Here is a 19,138-nt window from a genome sequence, read left to right on the forward strand (position 1 = left end):
GTGTGTGTATTAATAGGGGGCAGTGTACTGATGTGTGTGTATTAATAGGGGGCGGTGTCTGATGTGTGTGTATTATTAGGGGGCAGTGTACTGATGTGTGTGTATTAATAAGGGGCAGTGTCTGATGTGTGTGTATTAATAGGGGGCAGTGTACTGATGTGTGTGTATTAATAGGGGGCGGTGTCTGATGTGTGTGTATTAATAGGGGGCAGTGTACTGATGTGTGTGTATTACTAGGAGGCGGTGTCTGATGTGTGTGTATTACTAGGGGGGCAGGGTACTGATGTGTGTGTATTAATAGGGGGCAGTGTACTGATGTGTGTGTATTAATAGGGGGCGGTGTACTGATGTGTGTGTATTAATAGGGGGCAGTGTACTGGTGTGTGTGTATTAATAGGGGGCAGTGTCTGATGTGTGTGTATTAATAGGGGGCAGTGTACTGATGTGTGTGTATTAATAGGGGGCAGTGTCTGATGTGTGTGTATTAATAGGGGGCGGTGTCTGATGTGTGTGTATTATTAGGGGGCAGTGTCTGATGTGTGTGTATTACTAGGGGGGCAGGGTACTGATGTGTGTGTATTAATAGGGGGCAGTGTACTGATGTGTGTGTATTAATAGGGGGCAGTGTCTGATGTGTGTGTATTAATAGGGGGCGGTGTCTGATGTGTGTGTATTATTAGGGGGCAGTGTCTGATGTGTGTGTATTACTAGGGGGGCAGGGTACTGATGTGTGTGTATTAATAGGGGGCAGTGTACTGATGTGTGTGTATTAATAGGGGGCAGTGTCTGATGTGTGTGTATTAATAGGTGGCAGTGTACTGATGTGTGTGTATTACTAGGGGGCAGTGTACTGATGTGTGTGTATTAATAGGGGGCAGGGTACTGATGTGTGTATTACTAGGGGGGCAGTGTACTGATGTGTGTGTATTAATAGGGGGCGGTGTCTGATGTGTGTGTATTAGATGGGGTGATCTAATGCCTGTATATTAGGTTGGCCACATCAGACCCCCAGCCTGGCCCGTGTATAAGTGAGGAGGGGGCACAGAAGTCTGTGTATGGAGGGGTCAGTGTCTATGAGGTGTGTGTATGGGGGGTGTTGAGGGTCATTGTCCTGATATGTGGCTTCGGTTGGGGGGTCAGTATGTATGAATTAGGTGGGGGGGTTAGAAAAGGTGCTGGGACAGGGGGGATGATTGTATCATTTTATGTCACATTTTTGTGTGTGATGTTTATGTGTGTATTAGGTAAATCTACCATTAAAGGAGCGGTGTCCTGTATACAGGAGGCCAGGCTGTATGGACGCATACATTTAATGTATGGCAGGAGTTAAAGGGGCAGTGTCCTGTGTGCACAGAAGATAAGGGAGCAGTGGAGGGAGGGCTGTCCCATGGCTCACATACTCACATACTCACACATACTCACACATACTCACACGTACACTCCTCTGGCAGAGTGTGAACTGGGAGAACCGCTGTGGAGAACAGACCCCAGAGGTAAGGTTTGCACTGGGTGCTGGGTGACACCGATTGTGCGAGGGTGTGACACAGATTGCGTGTTGGCGTGTGACACAGATTGCGTGCGGTTGTGAAACGTGATTTACGTATGTGTGCGACACATTAAGTGCATGGCAGATGCAGACTGTGAGTGCGGGAGTTTGTGCGATCTAGATTGTGTGAGTGTGCGGTATACTGTAGACTGTGTGTATGATGGGGGTTGTGAGCGTAGATTCTGAGGGTCTGTGATACACATTGTAGTTTTATATCTCATATCGGGGTGGATGTAAGATACAGATAGTAAGTGTGTGTGTACTATATACATAGGATATACACTCTCACAATCTATAATATACCTTTACAGTGTGCATCATACCTACTCAGAATACATGACTGTGGGCGTATGATTATGATACAATCTATAGCGCACACTCACTATATGTGTTATATACACTCATAATCTGTGCTGCACACTAATGGGGTCTATCATACCCGCTCTCAATCTGATATGGACTGTGTGTGATTCACAGTGTTTGGGACTATATATGTTATAATGGGGTGTGCGCTACAGTCACAATCTGATATGGAGTGTATGAGTGTGTGTGATTGTGTGTGCGATACAAAGGAGTGTATGAGTGTGTGTGTGATAGTGTGTGAGAGACACATTTTTTTTGTTTTATATTTTATAATAGGGTGGATGCATCATACAGATAGTGAGAGTGTGTACTACTATCACAAATTCATATGGACATTGTGAGTAGGATACAAATAAATTGTATGTAGGAAACAGTGTATGTATGATTGTTAGTGTGTGTAAGATACAAATAGAGTGTGAGTGTGTATTGGATGAAGATGCAATGTGTGTAGGATTGTAAGTGTGTGTAAGATACAAATAGTGTGTGTATGATAGTCAGTGTGTTTATGATTGCGTACATGTATGATTGTGAATGTAAATGATACAGGGGGGTGTATAATTGAGTATGTGTATGATACAGAGGCGTGTGCATGATTGTGGGTGTGTGTATGTTTGAGTACATGTGTGATTATGAGTGTGTGAATGATAGCAGTGCGCATGATTGTGAGTCTGTGTAGGATACAGAGAAGTGTGTGTGTCTGTGAGTTTGATTGTGTGTGTGATACAGAGGAGTGTGTATGATTGTGTGTGATACAGAGGAGTGTGTATGATTGTGTGTGATACAGAGGAGTGTGTATGATTGTGTGTGATACAGAGGAGTGTGTATGATTGTGTGTGATACAGAGGAGTGTGTATGATTGTGTGTGATACAGAGGAGTGTGTATGATTGTGTGTGATACAGAGGAGTGTGTATGATTGTGTGTGATACAGAGGAGTGTGTATGATTGTGTGTGTGATACAGAGGAGTGTGTATGGTTGTGTGTGTGATACAGAGGAGTGTGTATGATTGTGTGTGTGTGTGATACAGAGGAGTGTGTATGATTGTGTGTGATACAGAGGAGTGTGTATGATTGTGTGTGTGATACAGAGGAGTGTGTATGATTGTGTGTGTGATACAGAGGAGTGTGTATGATTGTGTGTGTGTGTGTGATACAGAGGAGTGTGTATGATTGTGTGTGTGATACAGAGGAGTGTGTATGATTGTGTGTGTGTGATACAGAGGAGTGTGTATGATTGTGTGTGTGTGATACAGAGGAGTGTGTGTGATACAGAGGAGTGTGTATGATTGTGTGTGATACAGAGGAGTGTGTATGATTGTGTGTGATACAGAGGAGTGTGTATGATTGTGTGTGATACAGAGGAGTGTGTATGATTGTGTGTGATACAGATGAGTGTGTATGATTGTGTGTGTGATACAGAGGAGTGTGTATGATTGTGTGTGTGTGTGTGTGATACAGAGGAGTGTGTATGATTGTGTGTGAGATACAGAGGAGTGTGTATGATTGTGTGTGTGTGATACAGAGGAGTGTGTGTGATACAGAGGAGTGTGTATGATTGTGTGTGATACAGAGGAGTGTGTATGATTGTGTGTGATACAGAGGACTGTGTATGATTGTGTGTGATACAGATGAGTGTGTATGATTGTGTGTGATACAGAGGAGATTGTATGATTGTGTGTGTATGATACACAGGAGTGTGTATGATTGTGTGTGATACAGAGGAGTGTGTATGATTGTGTGTGATACAGAGGAGTGTGTATGATTGTGTGTGATACAGAGGAGTGTGTATGATACAGAGGAGTGTGTATGATTGTGTGTGTGATACAGAGGAGTGTGTATGATTGTGTGTGATACAGAGGAGTGTGTATGATTGTGTGTGTGATACAGAGGAGTGTGTATGATTGTGTGTGTGATACAGAGGAGTGTGTATGATTGTGTGTGATACAGAGGAGTGTGTATGATACAGAGGAGTGTGTATGATTGTGTGTGTGATACAGAGGAGTGTGTATGATTGTGTGTGATACAGAGGAGTGTGTATGATTGTGTGTGTATGATACACAGGAGTGTGTATGATTGTGTGTGATACAGAGGAGTGTGTATGGTTGTGTGTGATACAGAGGAGTGTGTATGATTGTGTGTGTGATACAGAGGAGTGTGTATGATTGTGTGTGTGATACAGAGGAGTGTGTATGATTGTGTGTGATACAGAGGAGTGTGTATGGTTGTGTGTGATACAGAGGAGTGTGTATGATTGTGTGTGTGATACAGATGAGTGTGTATGATTGAGTGTGTGATACAGAGGAGTGTGTATGATTGTGTGTGATACAGAGGAGTGTGTATGATTGTGTGTGATAAAGAGGAGTGTGTGTGATTGTGTGTGATACAGAGGAGTGTGTATGATTGTGTGTGTGTGATACACAGGAGTGTGTATGATTGTGTGTGTGATACAGAGGAGTGTGTATGATTGTGTGTGTGATACAGAGGAGTGTGTATGATTGTGTGTGTGTGATACACAGGAGTGTGTATGATTGTGTGTGTGATACAGAGGAGTGTGTATGATTGTGTGTGATACAGAGGAGTGTGTATGATTGTGTGTGTGTGTGATACAGAGGAGTGTGTATGATTGTGTGTGTGATACAGAGGAGTGTGTATGATTGTGTGTGATACAGAGGAGTGTGTATGATTGTGTGTGTGATACAGAGGAGTGTGTATGGTTGTGTGTGATACAGAGGAGTGTGTATGATTGTGTGTGTGATACAGAGGAGTGTGTATGATTGTGTGTGTGTGATACACAGGAGTGTGTATGATTGTGTGTGATACAGAGGAGTGTGTATGGTTGTGTGTGATACAGAGGAGTGTGTATGATTGTGTGTGATACAGAGGAGTGTGTGTGATACAGAGGAGTGTGTATGATTGTGTGTGATACAGAGGAGTGTGTATGATTGTGTGTGATACAGAGGAGTGTGTATGATTGTGTGTGTGTGATACAGAGGAGTGTGTATGATTGTGTGTGATACAGAGGAGTGTGTATGATTGTGTGTGATACAGAGGAGTGTGTATGATTGTGTGTGATACAGAGGAGTGTGTATGATTGTGTGTGATACAGAGGAGTGTGTATGATTGTGTGTGTGATACAGAGGAGTGTGTATGATTGTGTGTGATACAGAGGAGTGTGTATGATTGTGTGTGTATGATACAGATGAGTGTGTATGATTGTGTGTGATACAGAGGAGTGTGTATGATTGTGTGTGTGATACAGAGGAGTGTGTATGATTGTGTGTGATACAGAGGAGTGTGTATGATTGTGTGTGTATGATACAGATGAGTGTGTATGATTGTGTGTGATACAGAGGAGTGTGTATGATTGTGTGTGATACAGAGGAGTGTGTATGATTGTGTGTGATACAGAGGAGTGTGTATGATTGTGTGTGTATGATACAGATGAGTGTGTATGATTGTGTGTGATACAGAGGAGTGTGTATGATTGTGTGTGTGATACAGAGGAGTGTGTATGATTGTGTGTGTGATACAGAGGAGTGTGTATGATTGTGTGTGATACAGATGAGTGTGTATGATTGTGTGTGTGATACAGAGGAGTGTGTATGATTGTGTGTGTATGACACACGTGGTATATATGTCACACACTTGGAGGCGGTGGACAGAGGCAGCATTCAGGCCGGGGGGCGGTGGTGCGCGGGGTCACACCGTTCATACAGCACTTTTTTTAGGATGTTGAAGAACCAGTTTCTCTCTATAGATCCCCAAGGGACTTCTCAGCACTGAGAACGTGCGGAACGCTCTGCAAACACCAGAGATACGGGACAAAGGTGAGGCGGGGGGAGAGTGCAAGCTCCTGGGTCCAGTGAGACTGAGAATAGTGACCGATACACAGTGATAGATCCTGCAGATCATTACACCACTGACCTCTCTAGAGATCTGCAGAACATCGCTCTGTCCTCTCCACCTCCTGACAGATACACAGTGATAGATCCTGCAGATTATTACACCACGGACCTCTCTAGAGAACTGCAGAACATCGCTCTGTCCTCTCCACCTCCTGACAGATACATAGTGTTAGATCCTGCAGATTATTACACCACTGACCTCTCTAGAGATCTGCAGATCATCGCTCTGTCCTCTCCACCTCCTGACAGATACATAGTGTTAGATCCTGCAGATTATTACACCACTGACCTTTCTAGAGATCTGCAGATCATCGCTCTGTCCTCTCCACCTCCTGACAGATACATAGTGATAGATCCTGCAGATTATTACACCACTGACCTCTCTAGAGATCTGCAGATCATCGCTCTGTCCTCTCCACCTCCTGACAGATACATAGTGATAGATCCTGCAGATTATTACACCACTGACCTCTCTAGAGATCTGCAGAACATCGCTCTGTCCTCTCCACCTCCTGACAGATACACAGTGATAGATCCTGCAGATCATTACACCACTGACCTCTCTAGTGATCTGCAGAACATCGCTCTGTCCTCTCCACCTCCTGACAGATACACAGTGATAGATCCTGCAGATCATTACACCACTGACCTCTCTAGGGATCTGCAGAACATCGCTCTGTCCTCTTCACCTCCTGACAGATACATAGTGATATATCCTGCAGATCATTACACCACTGACCTCTCTAGAGAACTGCAGAACATCGCTCTGTCCTCTCCACCTCCTGACAGATACATAGTGATAGATCCTGCAGATTATTACACCACTGACCTCTCTAGAGATCTGCAGAACATCGCTCTGTCCTCTTCACCTCCTGACAGATACATAGTGATATATCCTGCAGATCATTACACCACTGACCTCTCTAGAGAACTGCAGAACATCGCTCTGTCCTCTCCACCTCCTGACAGATACATAGTGATAGATTCTGCAGATTATTACACCACTGACCTCTCTAGAGATCTGCAGAACATCGCTCTGTCCTCTCCTGACAGATACACAGTGATATATCCTGCAGATCATTACACCACTCTCTAGAGATCTGCAGAACATCGCTCTGTCCTCTCCACCTCCTGACAGATACATAGTGATAGATCCTGCAGATTATTACACCACTGACCTCTCTAGAGATCTGCAGAACATCGCTCTGTCCTCTCCACCTCCTGACAGATACACAGTGATAGATCCTGCAGATTATTACACCACGGACCTCTCTAGAGACCTGCAGAACATCGCTCTGTCCTCTCCACCTCCTGACAGATACATAGTGATAGATCCTGCAGATCATTACACCCTGGGAAGGCCTCGCAGGCTGCAGTCAGAGCAATGGATGACATTAGAGATGCTCTGCAGGGTTGATGTCGCCATTATGGGTGGGGATAGTCTGCTTTACAGGAGCAGTCAGGAGTGGCTGATAACAGAGAACAATAGGTCGTGTTTAACTGCAGGACAATAGAAGATAAAGTTGAGGGTCACTGCGGTCTTAAAGGGACAGGCCCTATTATAGAGAAGTGAAAAGGAAATCATCTCCAGGAGGACAAAGAATGAAGGCTGTGTAAAGCAGGGTGGACGACAGCTGCATTGTGTATACAGAGCCGCCGCACCGTTTTATAGCCTCTCCTCTATTTCTACAGCAGATTTCAATGTATATTCCTGATATTTCTTGCTTTTTTTTTTTTTTTTTTTGTTCCTGGGAAAGCTGGGTGGCAACCAATATGGCCTCCATAACATACACCTACTCCTGGTTGTGCAGGGCCACATAGCACGCGCTCCCAACGCTCCATAACTAAGTAGATGTGCCATTCAGGAGTCTGGGAAAGCTGGGTGACAGACACATTGTAATGGCCACCATGTTGGTTGTCGGCCAATTTCTTGGAACTTCATGGTAGGCTTATCCTATGGGGAGGGGATCACTTCTGCCCCCTGTCCTCCACCTACAAGGACTGCAGGACCATGTAACGCCAAATATCCGGCATAGACAGCCACTAATTACAATGAGCAGTACCCCGAATACAAGCGGCTGGCTGGGGGGCTCCCAGGGGTGAGAAGCTCCTTCGTTCAAGTTATGGAAGCAGAACCTAAGTTTACAAAAAATGGACAATTCCTTTAAGTGTAGTGCATAGCCTCTAGGGCAATGTCTCCTTAAACAATCTACTGTCTCAACATGAGTGAGGGTCTTTGAACCCCACTTCAGGATACTTTTTTTTTCTTTTTTACATCTCCAGAACTTGACATCTGCATCGGATTGATGAGTCTGAAAAGCCGTAGATCTGGGTGTGAAAGAAGCCGTTCTTCTCCCCTCCTGCAGACATGGCTGACCTCTTATAGAGAGGAATTCCTTCCCTCTGCTCCAGACCCCGTAGACATATTGTCATTCTAATGAGACTTCCCCATTGACTTGAAGGAATGTCCTCCTGCTTCTGGAATGGAGGGGGGAAGATTAGGGGATGAAGATTTGTTTATCCAAAGTCCACATTAGAAATCCACTTACATCACGAGAAGCCTGGAAGGAGGGGGAGAAGCTGGCACTCTGTCCTCTGACACATGGGGACTATCATGTAGCCTAACTGTAGGTCCACATAGCTTCTAAGGGTCATCTGGTAAAGAAGAGTCCCTGAGGGCCATATTGAGGTAGTAGATGGAAGGCGGTCCTCAGAGGGGCTTGAAGAGTAGCTGCAAAATCCACTGAAGGAAAGCTGACACCTTCTAACATGATGGAGCCACGATCTTTCAACAGGAATTTGATATTGGAGCGTATTTGGTTTTCGGCCACACCTTAAGGTGTTGATTGACACCCAGTTGATGTTCTTCAGAGCTTCTTACGTAAATGTTCAGGTGGGAGATCTATCTTGAACTTGAATTTCAAGTCTTCCCTATGGCCTGTACTGATGACATATGATAATCAGGGGTGGAGGCACCAAGTGTTAAGGTGTCAGGTTGGGGATCTGCTTGGTTGCCACGAGTGATGCCACCATCTTGGTTTCTATAGATATTCTTAGCTAAAATCTGTTGGTTGCCATGAGTGGCATCACTGATCTTAGTTGGAGTCTTTTAAGCCAAAATGTTTAGGATGCCATGACTGAAATCATTGTACTGTGCCAAATCCCTAACAATAAGAATGTTCCTGTTTGTCATGGGTTACTCCACATTCTTAGCCTCAATCATTTGGGTTACCATTTTCCTTTCTGGGGTTGTCTTGTTTGTCATAGATTCCATCTATGATCAGGGATGTTGTCTATTAGGTTAGCAGGAGCAACATCAATGTTCATCTTGACATTGTCTTGGTTTCCATAGATGATGCTTCATTCTTGGCCACAATTTCTAGGTTGACTTGAGCAACACCATTGTTCTGTACCTACAATCATGGGGTATGATTTTACCAGCAATCTTTTTGGTTGCCATGGGTAACCCCATATTTAGGTGACCAAATGCAACAGTATTTCTCCTAATGGAAATCTTCCTGGTTCTCTTGGTCTTCTCAGGATTCTTTTTTTGCTTTGTTTTAAAAGTACACAGAGACCAAGAAGACAGTAGTTAGTTTCAATATTTGCTTGCCATGGTCAGCAAGAATCTTCTTGTTTGGTATGAACTTCAGTTTTTTAGCCTCTTGGTTTCTAAAGGTAACAACACATTCTTAGTTGCAACCTTTTAGTTGCCAACAGCAACACACGTTTCCTAGGTTGAATCTCTTTGGTTTCTATAAGTAATTCTATATTTTTAATCACACTATTAGTTGCCTCAAGAACCACCACTGATCCTAGTGAGAATCCTCATGGTTCTTATGATCAACACCACAGATCAATGTTTGTAATGTCTTCTTAGTACCTATAGGCACCACCACGCTGTTGCCTTCGTTCTTCTTGATTGCTACAGTCAACACATTTTTCCCTGGTGGGAATTCTCTCCATTGCCATAGTCAGAACTATTGTTTGTTAGACTGGACATGTTTTTGCCCTCCCATGTCTACACCACTAGTCTTACCGGCAGGGCTGTGGAGTCGGTAGATAAATGGTCCGACTCCTCAGTTTTTGGTACTTCCGACTCCTCTGTATTTAATATGCAAAGTATTTTATACATTCCTTGAAGGAAAGAAAGGCAACATACATGTCATTACCACAGAACTACTGGCTAGGAAGCTGCTGCCTTCTCCTTTATGTGCTGATCTTCTGCTGAAGATCGGGCAGTGGGGGGATCCAGGACGGGGCATTTATTGTAAAACAATTTCCCTAGTAGAATCCCATAGTCATGTTTAAAGTTTACGCTAACAATCTGAGTTTACACGTTTTTATAGCCTTAGCTGAATGACAGCAGTTTTTCTAATGGTTTACAGCTTCAGTCTCGAACTATTGACTATCCATTCCCTTCACTTATACAAGTGTCTCTAGTCCTGCAAAAAACATATCTACTTGATCAGTTATCAATGAGAGGCGAGGTTAACCATGGGCGCAACGCAATGGAAAGTATAAGTATTGCCGCTCCTTAACTGTGCGTTGCGTGCCATATAGTGAAGCATATGAAAAGCTTCTTCATGGTCACTTAACGTGTTCGTTTTGCGGTAACGTGACGCACTGCATGCATTGGCCTTTATTCTTACAAGTACCGTATTTTTTGAAAAAGTGGGGAAAAAATAGCAGTGCGTCTTATGGGGCGAATGCTGCGACCGTCCGGTGAATAGGCTGAGAGGGAGGAGGGGCTGGGGGCCGGCATCTGTTTCTGTAATGGCAGCGGGGCCCGGTGCAGTCACTGTATTCTACTACACCGGGCCCCGCTCACTGTAGTATACGGTAATCATATCTAACTTGTGGGTATTGGTAAAGTATTCCAATCATCTTCAATCTAGCGCTGTACTACTTACTACTAACTTCTCGGCAGTCAGGAGGCCGGGTGGGTGCTCGTAGCGTAGCTCACTACGTCAGGCGCCTGCTCCCCCCACTTTATGAATGAAGCAGGCACCGGGCCCCGCTGCCATTACAGAAACAGATGCCGGCCCCCATTCACTACACAGAGACACTGTTATGGGGGGGATCTGTGGATGACACATAAGATAAGATGCTATATATGTGTCATCCACAGATGACCCCACAATGATCACCCATAACAGTGCCACCCACAGATCCCCCATAATAGTGTCATCCACAGACCACCATTAGTTCAAAACCCACCAAAAGCACACCTTTTGGTTCAAAATATAATTTTTCTTATTTTCCTCCTCAAAAACCTAGGTGCGTCCTATACGGTAATTAATTATAACTTTTTGTGAATTGGGACATTTAAACTTGCTTTTTTTAATTTTATTCCAATTTAAATCTAGTCGGAGTCTGAGTCAGTTCATTTTTTGCTGACTCCGACTCCAGGTACCCAAAATTGCCTCCGACTCAGACTCCTCGACTCCACAGCCCTGCTTACCGGGAATCTTCTTGGTTGCCATGTCTAACCCACCAGTCTTACCAGGAATCTTCTTTGCTGCCATGTTTACACTAGTGGTCTTACCAGGAATCTTCTTGGTAGTCATTTCTTCACTGCTGATCTTACTGGGAAATGTCTTAGTTGCCATGTCTACACCTCTAGTCTTACCAGGAATATTTTTGGTTATCATTTCTACACCAGTGGTATTTTCAGGAATCTTCTTGGTGGCAATGTCTACACCACTAGTCGTACCAGGAATCCTCTTGGTTGCCATTTCTACACTGTTAGTCTAATCAAGAATAATCTTAGTTGTCATGTCTACACCAGTGACCTTACCAGGAAACTTCTTAGTTGCCATGTCTACATCGCTGGTCTAAACAAAATTTTAGTTGCCATTTTTAAAGCACCAGTCTTATCAGGATATCTTCTTGGTTGCCATGTCTACACCACCAGACTTACCAGGAATCTTCTTGGTTGCCATGTCTACACCACCAGACTTGCCAGGAATCTTCTTGGTTGCCATGTCTACACCACCAGACTTACCAGGAATCTTCTTGGTTGCCATGTCTACACCACCAGACTTGCCAGGAATCTTCTTGGTTGCCATTTCTTCCCCGCTGATCTTACCGGGAAACTTCTTGGTTGTCATTTCTACACCAGTGGTCTTACTAGGAATCTACTTGGTTGTCATTTCTACACTGCTGATCTTACCGGGAATTTTCTTGGTTGCCATGTGGGGCGACTCATTGTTAAGACAGAGGCGTGTATTGAAAATGGATGGGACCGCCCTTTAAGTAACATAAGTTACATTGTGAACATTCTTCTTAAAGGCACAGCAACCAATTGAGTGTAAAAAGTTGTTTTTAGAAAATAGTTTTCAGCCAGCAGAGATGTGCACGGGCGAACAAGCTACAAATGACTTCATAGAAAAATGTCTGTCCTGCCTGATAAGGAACACGCGTCATTCAGTGAAATGTCTCATTGAGATGCTGATTTCTTCTTATATAGGCGGCTCCCCCTCCCCCATCTATAATGGACTCCTCCAAGGTTCTTTCTCTAGAATCCCGCTATTTACAGATTAAAACCTGCTGAGTGCTCTGTAAATTCTAACCCCCAACATGCAATACTTCATGACTATAATATTACACGATGGGGGTTGTAGTGCAGTCTGTGACATATATATAGTGGGCGGTTGTATACTGTGAGTGATGGCAGATATGTCTGGAGTTGTAGATGCAGTTTATTCTGGAATACACAGAAGGATTCGTGGCTGCGGCAGTGTGCTCAGTGCTGTACTCGGCGGTGTATAGAGCGCTCCAGGGCTAAGCTCTGCATTCTCTTCCAGGATGGGGGTGAAGGCTCAGGGCTGTTTCCCGTGGTACGGAAGGAGGAAAGAGCGGAAAAGAAGCAAAACCAGTCAGGAAGGTGAGGATACATGATCAATATACTGGAAGGGAGGGTCAGCGTATACAGAGTATGAGTGCGGTGTACGTACAGGAGGGAGGGTGAGCGTATACAGAGTATGAGTGCAGTGTACGTACAGGAGGGAGGGTCAGCGTATACAGAGTATGAGTGCAGTGTGAGTACAGGGAGGGTCAGCGTATACAGAGTATGAGTGCAGTGTACGTACAGGGAGGGTCAGCGTATACAGAGTATGAGTGCAGTGTACGTACAGGAGGGTCAGCGTATACAGAGTATGAGTGCAGTGTACGTACAGGAGGGAGGGTGAGCGTATACAGAGTATGAGTGCAGTGTACGTACAGGAGGGAGGGTCAGCGTATACAGAGTATGAGTGCAGTGTACGTACAGGAGGGAGGGTCAGCGTATACAGAGTATGAGTGCGGTGTACATACAGGAGGGAGGGTGAGCGTATACAGAGTATGAGTGCAGTGTACGTACAGGAGGGAGGGTCAGCGTATACAGAGTATGAGTGCAGTGTGAGTACAGGGAGGGTCAGCGTATACAGAGTATGAGTGCGGTGTACGTACAGGAGGAAGGGGCAGCGTATACAGAGTATGAGTGCAGTGTACGTACAGGAGGGAGGGTCAGCGTATACAGAGTATGAGTGCAGTGTACGTACAGGAGGGTCAGCGTATACAGAGTATGAGTGCAGTGTACGTACAGGAGGAAGGGGCAGCGTATACAGAGTATGAGTGCAGTGTGAGTACAGGGAGGGTCAGCGTATACAGAGTATGAGTGCAGTGTACGTACAGGAGGGAGGGTCAGCGTATACAGAGTATGAGTGCAGTGTACGTACAGGAGGAAGGGTCAGCGTATACAGAGTATGAGTGCGGTGTACATACAGGAGGGAGGGTCAGCGTATACAGAGTATGAGTGCAGTGTACGTACAGGAGGGAGGGTCAGCGTATACAGAGTATGAGTGCAGTGTACGTACAGGAGGTAGGGTCAGCGTATACAGAGTATGAGTGCAGTGTACGTACAGGAGGGAGGGTCAGCGTATACAGAGTATGAGTGCAGTGTACGTACAGGAGGAAGGGTCAGCGTATACAGAGTATGAGTGCGGTGTACATACAGGAGGGAGGGTCAGCGTATACAGAGTATGAGTGCAGTGTACGTACAGGAGGGAGGGTCAGCGTATACAGAGTATGAGTGCAGTGTACGTACAGGAGGTAGGGTCAGCGTATACAGAGTATGAGTGCAGTGTACGTACAGGAGGGAGGGTCAGCGTATACAGAGTATGAGTGCGGTGTACGTACAGGAGGAAGGGTCAGCGTATACAGAGTATGAGTGCGGTGTACGTACAGGAGGGAGGGTCAGCGTATACAGAGTATGAGTGCAGTGTGAGTACAGGGAGGATCAGCGTATACAGAGTATGAGTGCAGTGTACGTACAGGAGGAAGGGGCAGCGTATACAGAGTATGAGTGCGGTGTACGTACAGGAGGGAGGGTCACCGTATACAGAGTATGAGTGCGGTGTACGTACAGGAGGGAGGGTGAGCGTATACAGAGTATGAGTGCAGTGTACGTACAGGAGGGAGGGTCAGGATATACAGAGTATGAGTGCGGTGTACGTACAGGAGGGAGGGTGAGCGTATACAGAGTATGAGTGCAGTGTACGTACAGGAGGGAGGGTGAGCGTATACAGAGTATGAGTGCAGTGTATGTACAGGAGGGAGGATCAGCATATACAGAGTATGAGTGCAGTGTACATACAGGGAGGGTCAGCATATACAGAGTATGAGTGCGGTGTACATACAGGGAGGGTCAGCATATACAGAGTATGAGTGCAGTGTACGTACAGGAGGAAGGGTCAGCGTATACAGAGTATGAGTGCAGTGTACGTACAGGAGGAAGGGTCAGCGTATACAGAGTATGAGTGCAGTGTACGTACAGGAGGGAGGGTCAGCGTATACAGAGTATGAGTGCAGTGTACGTACAGGAGGATCAGCGTATACAGAGTATGAGTGCAGTGTGAGTACAGGAGGAAGGGTCAGCGTATACAGAGTATGAGTGCGGTGTACGTACAGGAGGAAGGGTCAGCGTATACAGAGTATGAGTGCGGTGTACGTACAGGAGGAAGGGTGAGCGTATACAGAGTATGAGTGCAGTGTACGTACAGGAGGGAGGGTCAGCGTATACAGAGTATGAGTGCAGTGTACGTACAGGAGGGAGGGTCAGCATATACCGAGTATGAGTGCAGTGTACATACAGGAGGGAGGGTCAGCGTATACAGAGTATGAGTGCGGTGTACGTACAGGAGGGAGGGTCAGCGTATACAGAGTATGAGTGCAGTGTACGTACAGGAGGGAGGGTCAGCATATACAGAGTATGAGTGCAGTGTACGTACAGGAGGGAGGGTCAGCGTATACAGAGTATGAGTGCAGTGTACGTACAGGAGGGAGGGTCAGCGTATACAGAGTATGAGTGCAGTGTACGTACAGGAGGTAGGGTCAGCGTATACAGAGTATGAGTGCAGTGTGAGTACAGGGAGGATCAGCGTATACAGAGTATGAGTGCGGTGTACGTACAGGAGGAAGGGGCAGCGTATACAGAGTATGAGTGCAGTGTACATACAGGAGGGAGGGTCAGCGTATACAGAGTATGAGTGCGGTGTACGTACAGGAGGGAGGGTCACCGTATACAGAGTATGAGTGCAGTGTACGTACAGGAGGGAGGGTCAGCGTATACAGGAGTATGAGTGCAGTGTACATACAGGAGGGAGGGTCAGCGTATACAGAGTATGAGTGCGGTGTACGTACAGGAGGGAGGGTCAGCGTATACAGAGTATGAGTGCAGTGTACGTACAGGAGGGAGGGGCAGCGTATACAGAGTATGAGTGCGGTGTACGTACAGGAGGGAGGGTCAGCGTGTACAGAGTATGAGTGCAGTGTACGTACAGGAGGGAGGGTCAGCGTGTACAGAGTATGAGTGCGGTGTACGTACAGGAGGGAGGGGCAGCGTATACAGAGTAGGAGTGCGGTGTACGTACAGGAGGGAGGGGCAGCGTATACAGAGTATGAGTGCGGTGTACGTACAGGAGGGAGGGTCAGCGTGTACAGAGTATGAGTGCGGTGTACGTACAGGAGGGAGGATCAGCGTATACAGAGTATGAGTGCGGTGTACGTACAGGAGGGAGGGTCAGCGTGTACAGAGTATGAGTGCAGTGTACGTACAGGAGGAAGGGTCAGCGTATACAGAGTATGAGTGCAGTGTACGTACAGGAGGGAGGGTCAGCGTATACAGAGTATGAGTGCGGTGTACGTACAGGAGGGAGGGGCAGCGTATACAGAGTATGAGTGCGGTGTACGTACAGGAGGGAGGGTCAGCGTATACAGAGTATGAGTGCGGTGTACGTACAGGAGGGTCAGCGTATACAGAGTATGAGTGCAGTGTACGTACAGGAGGTAGGGTCAGCGTATACAGAGTATGAGTGCAGTGTGAGTACAGGAGGGAGGGTCAGCGTATACAGAGTATGAGTGCAGTGTACGTACAGGAAGGGAGGGTCAGCGTATACAGAGTATGAGTGCGGTGTACGTACAGGAGGGTCAGCGTATACAGAGTATGAGTGCAGTGTGCGTACAGGAGGGAGGGTCAGCGTATACAGAGTATGAGTACAGTGTACGTACAGGAGGGTCAGCGTATACAGAGTATGAGTACAGTGTACGTACAGGAGGGAGGGTGAGCGTATACAGAGTATGAGTACAGTGTGCGTACAGGAGGGAGGGTCAGCGGATACAGAGTGTGAGTGCAGTGTGCGTACAGGAGGGTCAGCGTATACAGAGTATGAGTGCAGTGTACGTACAGGAGGGAGGGTCAGCGTATACAGAGTATGAGTGCAGTGTACGTACAGGAGGGTCAGCGTATACAGAGTATGAGTACAGTGTACGTACAGGAGGGTCAGCGTATAGAGTATGAGTGCGGTGTACGTACAGGAGGGAGGGTCAGCGTATACAGAGTATGAGTGCAGTGTGCGTACAGGAGGGTCAGCGTATACAGAGTATGAGTGCAGTGTACGTACAGGAGGGAGGGTCAGCGTATACAGAGTATGAGTGCGGTGTACGTACAGGGAGAGTCAGCGTATACAGAGTATGAGTGCGGTGTACGTACAGGGAGGGTCAGCATATACAGAGTATGAGTGCAGTGTACGTACAGGAGGGAGGGTCAGCGTATACAGAGTATGAGTGCAGTGTACGTACAGGAGGGAGGGTCAGCGTATACAGAGTATGAGTGCGGTGTACGTACAGGGAGAGTCAGCGTATACAGAGTATGAGTGCGGTGTACGTACAGGGAGGGTCAGCGTATACAGAGTATGAGTACAGTGTACGTACAGGAGGGAGGGTCAGCATATACCGAGTATGAGTGCGGTGTACGTACAGGAGGGAGGGTCAGCATATACCGAGTATGAGTGCGGTGTACGTACAGGAGGGAGGGTCAGCATATACCGAGTATGAGTGCGGTGTACGTACAGGAGGGTGAGCGTATACAGAGTATGAGTGCGGTGTACGTACAGGAGGGAGGGTCAGCATATACCGAGTATGAGTGCAGTGTACGTACAGGAGGGAGGGTCAGCGTATACAGGAGTATGAGTACAGTGTACGTACAGGAGGGAGGGTCAGCATATACCGAGTATGAGTGCGGTGTACGTACAGGAGGGAGGGTCAGCATATACCGAGTATGAGTGCGGTGTACGTACAGGAGGGAGGGTCAGCATATACCGAGTATGAGTGCGGTGTACGTACAGGAGGGTGAGCGTATACAGAGTATGAGTGCGGTGTACGTACAGGAGGGAGGGTCAGCATATACAGAGTATGAGTGCAGTGTACGTACAGGAGGGAGGGTCAGCATATACCGAGTATGAGTGCAGTGTACGTACAGGAGGGAGGGTCAGCATATACCGAGTATGAGTGCGGTGTACGTACAGGAGGGAGGGTCAGCATATACCGAGTATGAGTGCGGTGTACGTACAGGAGGGTGAGCGTATACAGAGTATGAGTGCGGTGTACGTACAGGAGGGAGGGTCAGCATATACCGAGTATGAGTGCAGTGTACGTACAGGAGGGAGGGTCAGCGTATACAGAGTATGAGTGCAGTGTACGTACAGGAGCGAGGGTCAGCGTATACAGAGTATGAGTGCAGTGTACGTACAGGAGGGAGGGTCAGCGTACACTTTTAATGGGGGGGGGGGAGGGGGGGGGGCAGTGTAGGTGATGCAGGGGTGCTGTGTACACAGGCATGTGAGGGGGGGGAAGGGCACACTGATAAAATAACCCCACTTACTCCATGTGTTTCCTCCTCCCAGAAGCCCCTGCGTCCCCCACCCCTCAGGAGGAGAAGCCCAGACTCCGCTCCACCAATTCTGTGGGCAGTGATACGGACGGCCAGCAGACCCGGGCCTACTTCAGCGGCAAAGCCAGGGTGTCCTTCCGCCACGAGATGGACTCCACCATGTTTGTGAACGACTCCACCTTCTGAACCCTCTCCGGGGGCCACTTATGGGATCTGGGGGTCTTCTTCTTGAGCCAAAGTCCTGAAGGACTACTCCACTTAGTGACTGCAATCTCATCATCCTCACTCAGATAACATGGAGGTTCTGTCCAGGACGCTCACAGGTGCAGCACTCAGCATCCACCACCAGGTGACGCCACTGAACAGTACGGAATCTCCAAAGAGAGAGACCAGGATTGTGATGTATATGTATAGGCTTCTAACAGAAGTGACACCTAGTGGCTGCAGCCAGTACTGCACTGTGTCATAACGCATGAAGATCCGGCATCCTCATCATCATCATCGGCTACGAGCCGCATAATAACGTATTCCGGACGGCGGTGGACTCGCCTCATTTTCCCAGACTCTGATCAGGGGAGCCCCTTACCGGACTATCAGGTGCCGGAGTAACAGACTTATTTTTCTTAAGAAAAGGTTGAGCCTAAAACATGTGGTCACCACAAGTCCCAGCATGACCGCCCGAGAGTCAGAAGGGTAGAACAGTTTGTAAACTTAGGGATTTTCGTGTATATTCATAAAAATAATAAAACATTTTTTTTGATTTTTGTGTTTAGATTCCATGCCATTGTAAATATCCCTGCTTGCTGTCAGTGAATGAGCATCTAGTCCTGCTCACACAGCTGCAGTGTGGTTACAATGTAGCAGTGCGGGTCATTTCTGCTGTGCTTAGCTTACAGAGGAGTGTCTACACTGTAACAAACCCTCAGCTGTGTCAGCAGGGCGGGGACGTCGGCCTCGCGGTAAATGTTACAAGGACAGGAGAGCGGTGCGCAGAGCTTACACTCTGCCCTCTGCACACAGGGCCGATGGGAAAACTGTGGATGCAGCTTTGGCTGTGACTAGAGAATAAGACGAGAAAGTATTTACCCTAAACGCAGATAGAAATGGCGCAGAGC

General features: G+C 46.9%; 1 long non-coding RNA gene across 2 annotated transcripts; it reads left to right on the forward strand.

Annotated features, from left to right (window-relative positions):
• Window positions 1-1,373: 1,373 nt before the first annotated feature.
• LOC120986612 lies at window positions 1,374-18,379 on the forward strand. Of its 2 annotated transcripts, XR_005775710.1 has the most exons (4): window positions 1,432-1,493; window positions 5,665-5,734; window positions 12,622-12,701; window positions 18,037-18,379. It is a non-coding gene; the product is annotated as an uncharacterized LOC120986612 (long non-coding RNA). The 2 variants fall into 2 exon arrangements; XR_005775709.1 differs by lacking the exon at window positions 5,665-5,734 and having other exon boundaries at window positions 1,374-1,493.
• Window positions 18,380-19,138: the final 759 nt, after the last annotated feature.

Source organism: Bufo bufo, chromosome 1 (assembly GCF_905171765.1).
Source record: "Bufo bufo chromosome 1, aBufBuf1.1, whole genome shotgun sequence".
Taxonomy (NCBI): domain Eukaryota; kingdom Metazoa; phylum Chordata; class Amphibia; order Anura; family Bufonidae; genus Bufo; species Bufo bufo.